The sequence below is a fragment of the Elephantulus edwardii genome, unplaced genomic scaffold (assembly GCF_000299155.1).
Source record: "Elephantulus edwardii isolate Elephantulus edwardi_28Jun2011 unplaced genomic scaffold, EleEdw1.0 scaffold00190, whole genome shotgun sequence".
NCBI lineage: Eukaryota > Metazoa > Chordata > Mammalia > Macroscelidea > Macroscelididae > Elephantulus > Elephantulus edwardii.
In genome coordinates this window covers 6,280,404-6,288,147 of record NW_006399940.1, presented here as the reverse complement: position 1 = coordinate 6,288,147, position 7,744 = coordinate 6,280,404, and the positions used below count along the sequence as shown (strand labels likewise).

General features: G+C 37.8%; 1 pseudogene; it reads left to right on the top strand.

The window, feature by feature from the left end:
- The window catches only part of LOC102852440, a 30,853-nt pseudogene that overhangs the window by 16,627 nt on the left and 6,482 nt on the right, over positions 1–7,744 (top strand).

Sequence of the window (7,744 nt, the reverse complement as noted above, 5' to 3'; positions counted from 1 at the left end):
TCCTTTCTATATAATGACTCAGTATATTCTTTCCATCTTCTTTTAATACTTCCTGGATCATTTAATATTCTGCCCAAAGCATCCTTGACTACAGCAACTCTAGGTTTGAATCTGTTCTTCAGTTCCTTGAGCTAGTTCTTTATAGATAATTAAAATTAAAATATTTAAATTACAGTACGGCATAAGGCTATTGAATTGGACAACGTATCTTTCGAGTAACTTCTACTTTGTTTCAATGCCAAGTTGAATACCACAAGGCCCTTACTCTTCTGACTCATCTGCTGGAGCTGAACATAACATTTAATTTCTAGCTCTAAATTTCCTCCCCCCCAATTCTTGAAGAAAGACTGTCTCTAATAATCTGTTATTGTTCAAATTCTACTTTTTCCTAACATCAGCATTGGTGACTTTTTTCTTCCCTTTCTTACTTTACTCATCCAGAAGCATTTATTGAGAATTTACTTTGTGCTAGAAACTATCATGTCATAAACGTGAATAGTAATAGTATCCTTTATTTGTAGGATCTCACATTATAATAATAATTAAAAAACCCACCTCAAGTGACTTCCATTAAGTCAGAACCAACTCATAGCTGACCCTCCGGTGTGTTTTTAGGGACTCTAAACCATATTGCTCATCTTTCTTCCTCAGAGTCACTGGTGAATCCAAACCATCAGAGAGAGTCATCACCTTTGGATTAGTTGTGCAACTTCTTAAGGAGTAGGCTATCACAACTTCACTGCAATATTATATATATATACTGAATGCAACTCATAGAAAATCTACAAACAATGTTCTATCCTGTGCCATCCTCATAATCTCTGACATACTCAAACCCTTTGCCACAGTCACTGTGTCAACCACTTGGCTGAGGGTCTTCCTCTGTGGGTTTTTTTTAAATTTTATTTTATTAATTTTAATGAACATTTACAGAGATTTTGAATTTTCATTCATTCATTGTTGCACTTTTTTCTTTACCCCCTCCCCCCAGTTCACTGATGTTGCAGTAGCTCATTGGTGCATAAAGTTTCTGGTCTTGGATAAAGTCCTAATATGGGAATTTCTGAGTTCTGGTTCTGGGGAATGTCCTGACAGGCTTTTCTGAGTTCTGGCTTCAGAAGATGTCCTGACTTAGGATTTTCTGTGTTTTGGTTTCAGAAAATGACCTGACAGGGATTTCTGAGTTGAACTTCAACCTCCATTTTTATTTTTAGCCTAACAGGCAGAATGCAGAGAGTGCCACAGGAATGTCTATCTGTGTTTTATTATTGACTATGCAAAGGCATTTGACTGTGTGGATCTCAGGAAACTGTGGCTGACCTTGAGAAGAATAAAATGCATAGTAAATAAATAAAGATATAGCCTGAATCAGGTGCATCTTAATCCTCAAACTGACATCATTACTCCTCAATAATTTGGTAAGGTCTCTGACTCCAGGCTTTCCCAGTCAATAATGTTCCTTACTTCCTGACTATTGGTACCAAGTGTATCAATTGTGGAGCCAAATAAGAGGAAGTCATTAACAATCTCAATCCTACTGTTTTATTGAGTCCAAAATCGATTGTGATAACTCACAGACCACAAGGATCCATATTAAGGAAGTAAAAATGTTGTAATTTAAATTAGTAACAGAATACAATCAGTAGGTCAGGAGAGCTGCTGACATGTGCTTGCATGAACCTCAGCCTTCAACCTCACCATGGGTTTAGGCCAGTGTTACAAAGCTAATCTTATCAAGTATGGCTCTCACTCCTCCCCTCAGTCATTCAACAAACTTGAGCAAAGGCTCTGAGCTCCGATTCTCTATGGGGTAGCATCCTTAAGATCCCCTGCTGCTGCTCTGGCTGCTCCTCCCTTAGGAGCACTGCACTCTCTTCTTCTCGGCTAGTGGTTGTGTTGTTTTTAAGTGCCTATGAGTCGCTTGCGACTCATCGTTATGTACAAGAGCCCTAAACCCTGCGTTATCCTGTGCCAACCTCACTGTCTCTGACACACCTACTCCCATTATCTCAATCACTGAATCAATCCTTCTCATCGAGGGTCTTCCTCTCTTGCATCGTCCCTCTACTCTCCTAAACATGATGTCCCTCTCCAAGGACTGGTCCCTCCTTGCAACATAGCCAAAGTATGTCAGATGAAGCTTCAGAATCCTTGACTCTAAGGAGCAGGAAAAATTTGTTTGTTCTCTTAGCAGTCCATGGTATATTCAACACTCTTCTCCAGCACCACAGCTCAAAGGCATCAATTATCTTTCTATCATCCCTAGTGACTGTCCCACTCTGCAATGCATAGCATACAATTGCAAAGACTATGGCCTGGATCAAGCACACCTTAGTCACCAGCTTGACCTCGTTGCCCTTCAGTACTTTGGAGAGGTCCCTGACAGCCTACTTTTCCAATACAATTCTTCTCTTTCCTGGCTGCTGGTACCAAGTGTTAATTGTGGAACAAAACAAGCTAAAAATGTTAACAATCTCAATCTCTTCATCATCCATAATGATGCTGCCAATTGGCCCAGTGATGAGAATCTTTGTTTGCTTGATGTTGAGCTTCCATCCATATTGAAGACTGCAGTCCTTGATCCTCTGCAGCAAGTGCTTCAGGTCCTCCTCAGTTTCAGCAAGTAGGGTTGTTTCATCTGCATAACACAGGTTGTTGATGAGTCTTCCTCCAATCCTGATGCCACATTCCTCCTCATACAGCCCAGCTTCCAAGATGATCTGTTCTGCACACAGATTGAAAAGGTATGGAGACAGAATTCATCCCTAGCGGACACCCTTCCCAATTTTGAACCATGTAGTATCTCCTTGCTCTGTTCTGATGACTGCCTCCTGGTTCAAGTATAGATTTCGCATAAGCACAATTAGATGTTCTTCTCAGAGTTAATCACAGTTTGTTGTGATTCACACAGTCAAAAACCTTTGTATAGTGAATGAAACACAGATAGACATTGCTCTGGTACTCTCTGCTTTCTGCCAAGATTCACCTAACTTTAGCTATGATAACCCTAGTAGTGACAGTCTCAAATTCTGCTGCTGGATCTGCTCAATCTGGTGGCAAGACTAGCCAATTCCCTTGTCAGCTGGTGAGACTAGCCTTTTAGATAGGCTAACAGGCCCTATCCAGATATGTCCCATCCACATAGAAAAGTCAATGGTGAGGGAAGTTATTTTGAACAATAAACACTGTAGACACCTTCAGGAATTAACTGAGAGGAGTTAAGCTCAGATTCTTCAGTAAAAAATTGATGGAGAAGTTGAGGTAACGGGGAGGAAGGGGAAAGGATGGAGACACATGTTATGCAGCAACTTGAGCATCCTAAAGTATACTCAGTTTCATTTTTTTTTAAGTTTTTTCCACACTTTCCTCTCTACTACTAGGATAGGTTAAGCTAAGATACTTTCTTTTCTTTGGGGATCTATAATGATCTCTTTTCCTGAAGTTGTATATCCTAAGTACCTTACATGTGGCTGGGCTAAGTGTAATTTTTCTCTGAGAGTTTTATGCCCTCCCATGGCCAAAACTGTAATAACAGGATGTAATCTGTAAAACATGACTTTTGAGAGTTAGACATATTGTAATAATGTGTATCTCTGAATAAACTATAGGGGCTGAACATCAGCACCTATTCCAATTAAAAGGGTGCTCTGATAGCTAAGTGGTAAGGAGTCATGCTGCTAAACCAGAGGCATGTGATTCAAATCCACCAGCTGCTCTACAGGAGAAATCTCCTGTGCAATTTGCTGCCTCTGAAAAATCTGCTACATTGTCAGCTATGAGTCAATTCCTACTCAATGGTACATAACAACTGTCAGTTGAAAGAAACTTTAACTGAAAAAGGGAGATCTAATGGCCTCATCTGTAGGGACTTGTGGTGCTAACGGAAAGGTGGCTCCTCTGTGGCTCTACAGGAGCTAGCTCCCAAATAATTTACATCCTTGGAGATCCGGGAGAGAATCAGCTATGAGTTCTGACTTGACAGAAATTATTGCATAATGATTTAACAACAAAAATAAAAATATTTGTTAAACTTTTAAAGTTTTACATCACTTCTATTTTTTCTTTCTTCAGTTTTTTCCTTTATTTTATTTTATACTGATTTATTTAAAAGTTTGAGTGCATTGTTTTTCACACCAGATCTTTCCCATTTCCTTCACCCTCCCATCAAATTGTACGATCCTATGATTACCTTCCCCAGCCCATCCTTTCCCCCTTTGCTTCCACCCTTCTCCCACTTGGAACCTCATACTTATTCTACAATAATGGTTTTATAAGTTTTTGTCCTTATGGGACAGAGTTAGTTCACTCAAAATAAAGCTTTTCAGTCCCTGCCAAGATAGGTAGTGTTGTTGTTCTAGTTATGTGCTGCCGAATCACTTGCAACTCATAGCCACCCTATGTACAACAACCCTACATCCTGCTCTATCCTTTGCCAATCTTATTGACTCTGACATGCCTATCCCTATTTACCCCAGTGACGGAATCTATCCATCTCATTGAGGGTCTTCCTCTCCCGCACTGTCCCTCTAACCTCCCAAGCATGGCATCCCTCTCCAAGGACTGATCCCTCCTTGCAACATGTCCAGAGTATATCAGACAGAGCTTCAGAATCCTTGCCTCCAAGGAGCAGCCTGGCTTCACCCTCTCCAGGATGAATTTGTTTGTTCTCCTAGCTGTCCACGGTACAGTTAATACTCTTCTCCAGCACCACAGCTCAAAGGCATCAATTCTCCTTCTATCCTCCCTAGTCATTGTCCAGCTCTCTCTTGCATAGCAAGTAATTGCAAAGGCCATGACCTGTATCAGGCGCACCTTAGTCTCCAGACTGACATCATTTCTCCCCTCAGTACCTTGAAGAGGTCTCTGCCAGCAGACTTTCCCAATGCAATTTATTTTTTACTTTCCTTTCTGCTGGTACCAAGAGTGTTGATTGTAGAGCCAAGAAAACTGAAGCTGTCAACAATCTCAATCTCTTCATCTCCATCATGATGCTGCAATTTACAAAACCATTGCTCCTGCATGCTGTGTAGTATTCCATTATGTGACTGTATCATAATTTCTCAATCTATTTGTTTGTTTTTGGACTTCTGGGCTGTTTCCATATCCTTGTAATGGTGAATAACCCTGCTATGAACATTGGTACACAAGTTTCCATTTGAGCCTCAGTTCTCATTTTCTTGAGGTATATTCCAAGCAGTGGAATAGCTGGGTCATTGGAATGTCTACGTTAAGCTATTTTTTTTAATTGAGATTTTAATGAAAGTTTGTAGAGAACTTGGATTTCCATTCATTCATTGTTGCACATTTTCCTCCCTGCTCCTGCCCTCAGTTTGCTTTTCTCTTTGAAAAAATGTTCCTTCATTGTTGTATAACCCACAACCAGTCCACTTTATTATGGAGCTCTTATTCTGGACTATTGTCATACAAATAATACTTAATCATGTGTTTCTATGTTCAGCTTTTTGAGGAAGAGTCAAACTGCCTTCTGGAGTGGTTGTACCATTTTAAAATCTTACCAATAATGTATGAGTTCCTATCTCACCACTTTCTCTCCAACCTTTTTTACTGGCTGTCCTGTAGTAGCGACAAAGTTTAACAAGACAGCATTAAAGTTATTTTTAAAGATGTTTGATATAAAACAATCTTGAAAATAATATGAAATAATCAAGACAGGTCGAGAATATAAAAAATTGTCAATTTTCTAGACACCTGAATAATTATAAACTGCATGCATTTAGTTTAAATTTTTTATTTTGATTGTTCTATATTTCAAGAAAGTATGGCTGTGTAAAAGTTAGTAATTGAAGTAATAAAATTGTGAAATAATATTAGGCAAACAGTATGACATGATAAAAATTATTAATATCATTAGGTAAATAATATTATTCAAACATTATTACATAATAAAATTTGACATATTAGGTAAACATTATGACATAATAATAAAATTATTAATAAAACAGAATAATGGAAATTATTGCATTTTAGAAAACCAATATTTTGCAAACATTATTGACATACAAGTTTTATTTTAAAGAAAATTTAGTACTTCTCTTGATTTGCCAGTGTGTTTATACACTAAATGAGCCTTTTTGATAATGTTCTTCCCATAAACAGAAACAAACCTTTTATGGGCTTCCTAGAAGTTTCAAAATTATCAAGAGTTTATCGTAAGTCACTGAAAAATAATATTTGAGATTTTATATTAAAATTTTAAAGGTAAACAAATTTAGAAACACTTTTCCTCATAAAGCTACGGTGCATAGTTTGTTAGTCAACAGCATACAAATCCTTATCATTTTAGACCATATCATTTACCTTCTAAGTAGATTACAGCAAGTAAACCGTAAACTAAGAAACAAATTTATCAAGATGGAGACTTTTTTTTACTTGTCTATATCCTTATCTAAAGCTTCTTTTGTGCTGTATTAGCAAAGTTGCATAGTTGTGAAATATGTAAAATACAGGTAGCCCTCAACACTTTCCAGTTATAACCAACCACTTACAACCACCTACAATATTTGTTACATTTTATTAGTAGTTTCAAGTACATCATAGGATTTAAAATATGTCTGTAAGTTTATATGTGATGTTTCTAACTCCTAAAGGCAAAGATATTACTTTTAAACATACAGAATTAAAACAAGCTTGGAAGCAGGAATGGCATCCACTTCCAAAATAGCATGTGTCCGGAAACCCTATGAACTTGGAGAAACGATGAAAGTTATACAAGTGTTCAGGTCTTTCGTTCATAGGATCGCTGAGTTGTCTATGACTCAAGGCCACTTAACAACAACAACAACAACAACAACAACAACAACAACAACAACAACATCTTTAATAGCTTTGTAGGTCCAAGGATTTGTTCTTTTTGTAGAATAATAAGTAGATGGCACAAAGAAGGAAACTATAATTTAGTAAATCTTATGTTGTTGGTGTTGTCAAGTCGTAGCGACCCTATGAACTAAAGTCCTGGATACCTCCTGTATAACTTTCATCCTTTTTTTCAGGTTCATAGGGTTTCCAGAGGTAAACTATTGTGGAAGTGGATGCCACTCCTGCTTCCAAGCTTGTTTAATTGGGCAGCTTCACCAACCACTGATCACCATGAGTAACCATTTCTTGTATTTGACTCATCAGTGTCACAGTGTTCAGATTCACAGCAACCACGAGTTCCCTCTTTGGCTTGGGAGTAAATCTTGTAAGTGAGGAATTAAATTCTGTATTATTGGATATTAAAACTATTAAAATTATCATGAATTAACTTATTAAATTCTTAGACATATTTTAAATTCTATCCCTCCCTCCATTTTATATCTTGTATAATACAAGGAAACTCTGGCAGCATAGTCCACAGGGTACTGTGCGGCTAATCCAAAGACTGAACCTTCCTGGTAATTGAAATACAATAGAAGCTCCATGAGACAGAGCTGGGTAATCTTCTCTCTGTGATTTACAGAGCTGGAAACCCAATGCAGGATTTGCTTTGAGTCAATTCCAACTTGATGGCAATGAAACGAGATGATATGTAGTATGATCTTTTAAATTGTAAAAATGAACAGGTTCCACCACAACAAGATAAAGGTAAATAATCCAATAGAAAAATGGGCACAGGATATGAATACACACTTCACCAAAGAAGACATTCAGATGGCCAACAAGCACATGAAGAAAAGTTCAAAATCCCTAGCTCTAAGAGAGATGCAAATCAAAACAACTATGAGATATCATCTCACCCCAGCCA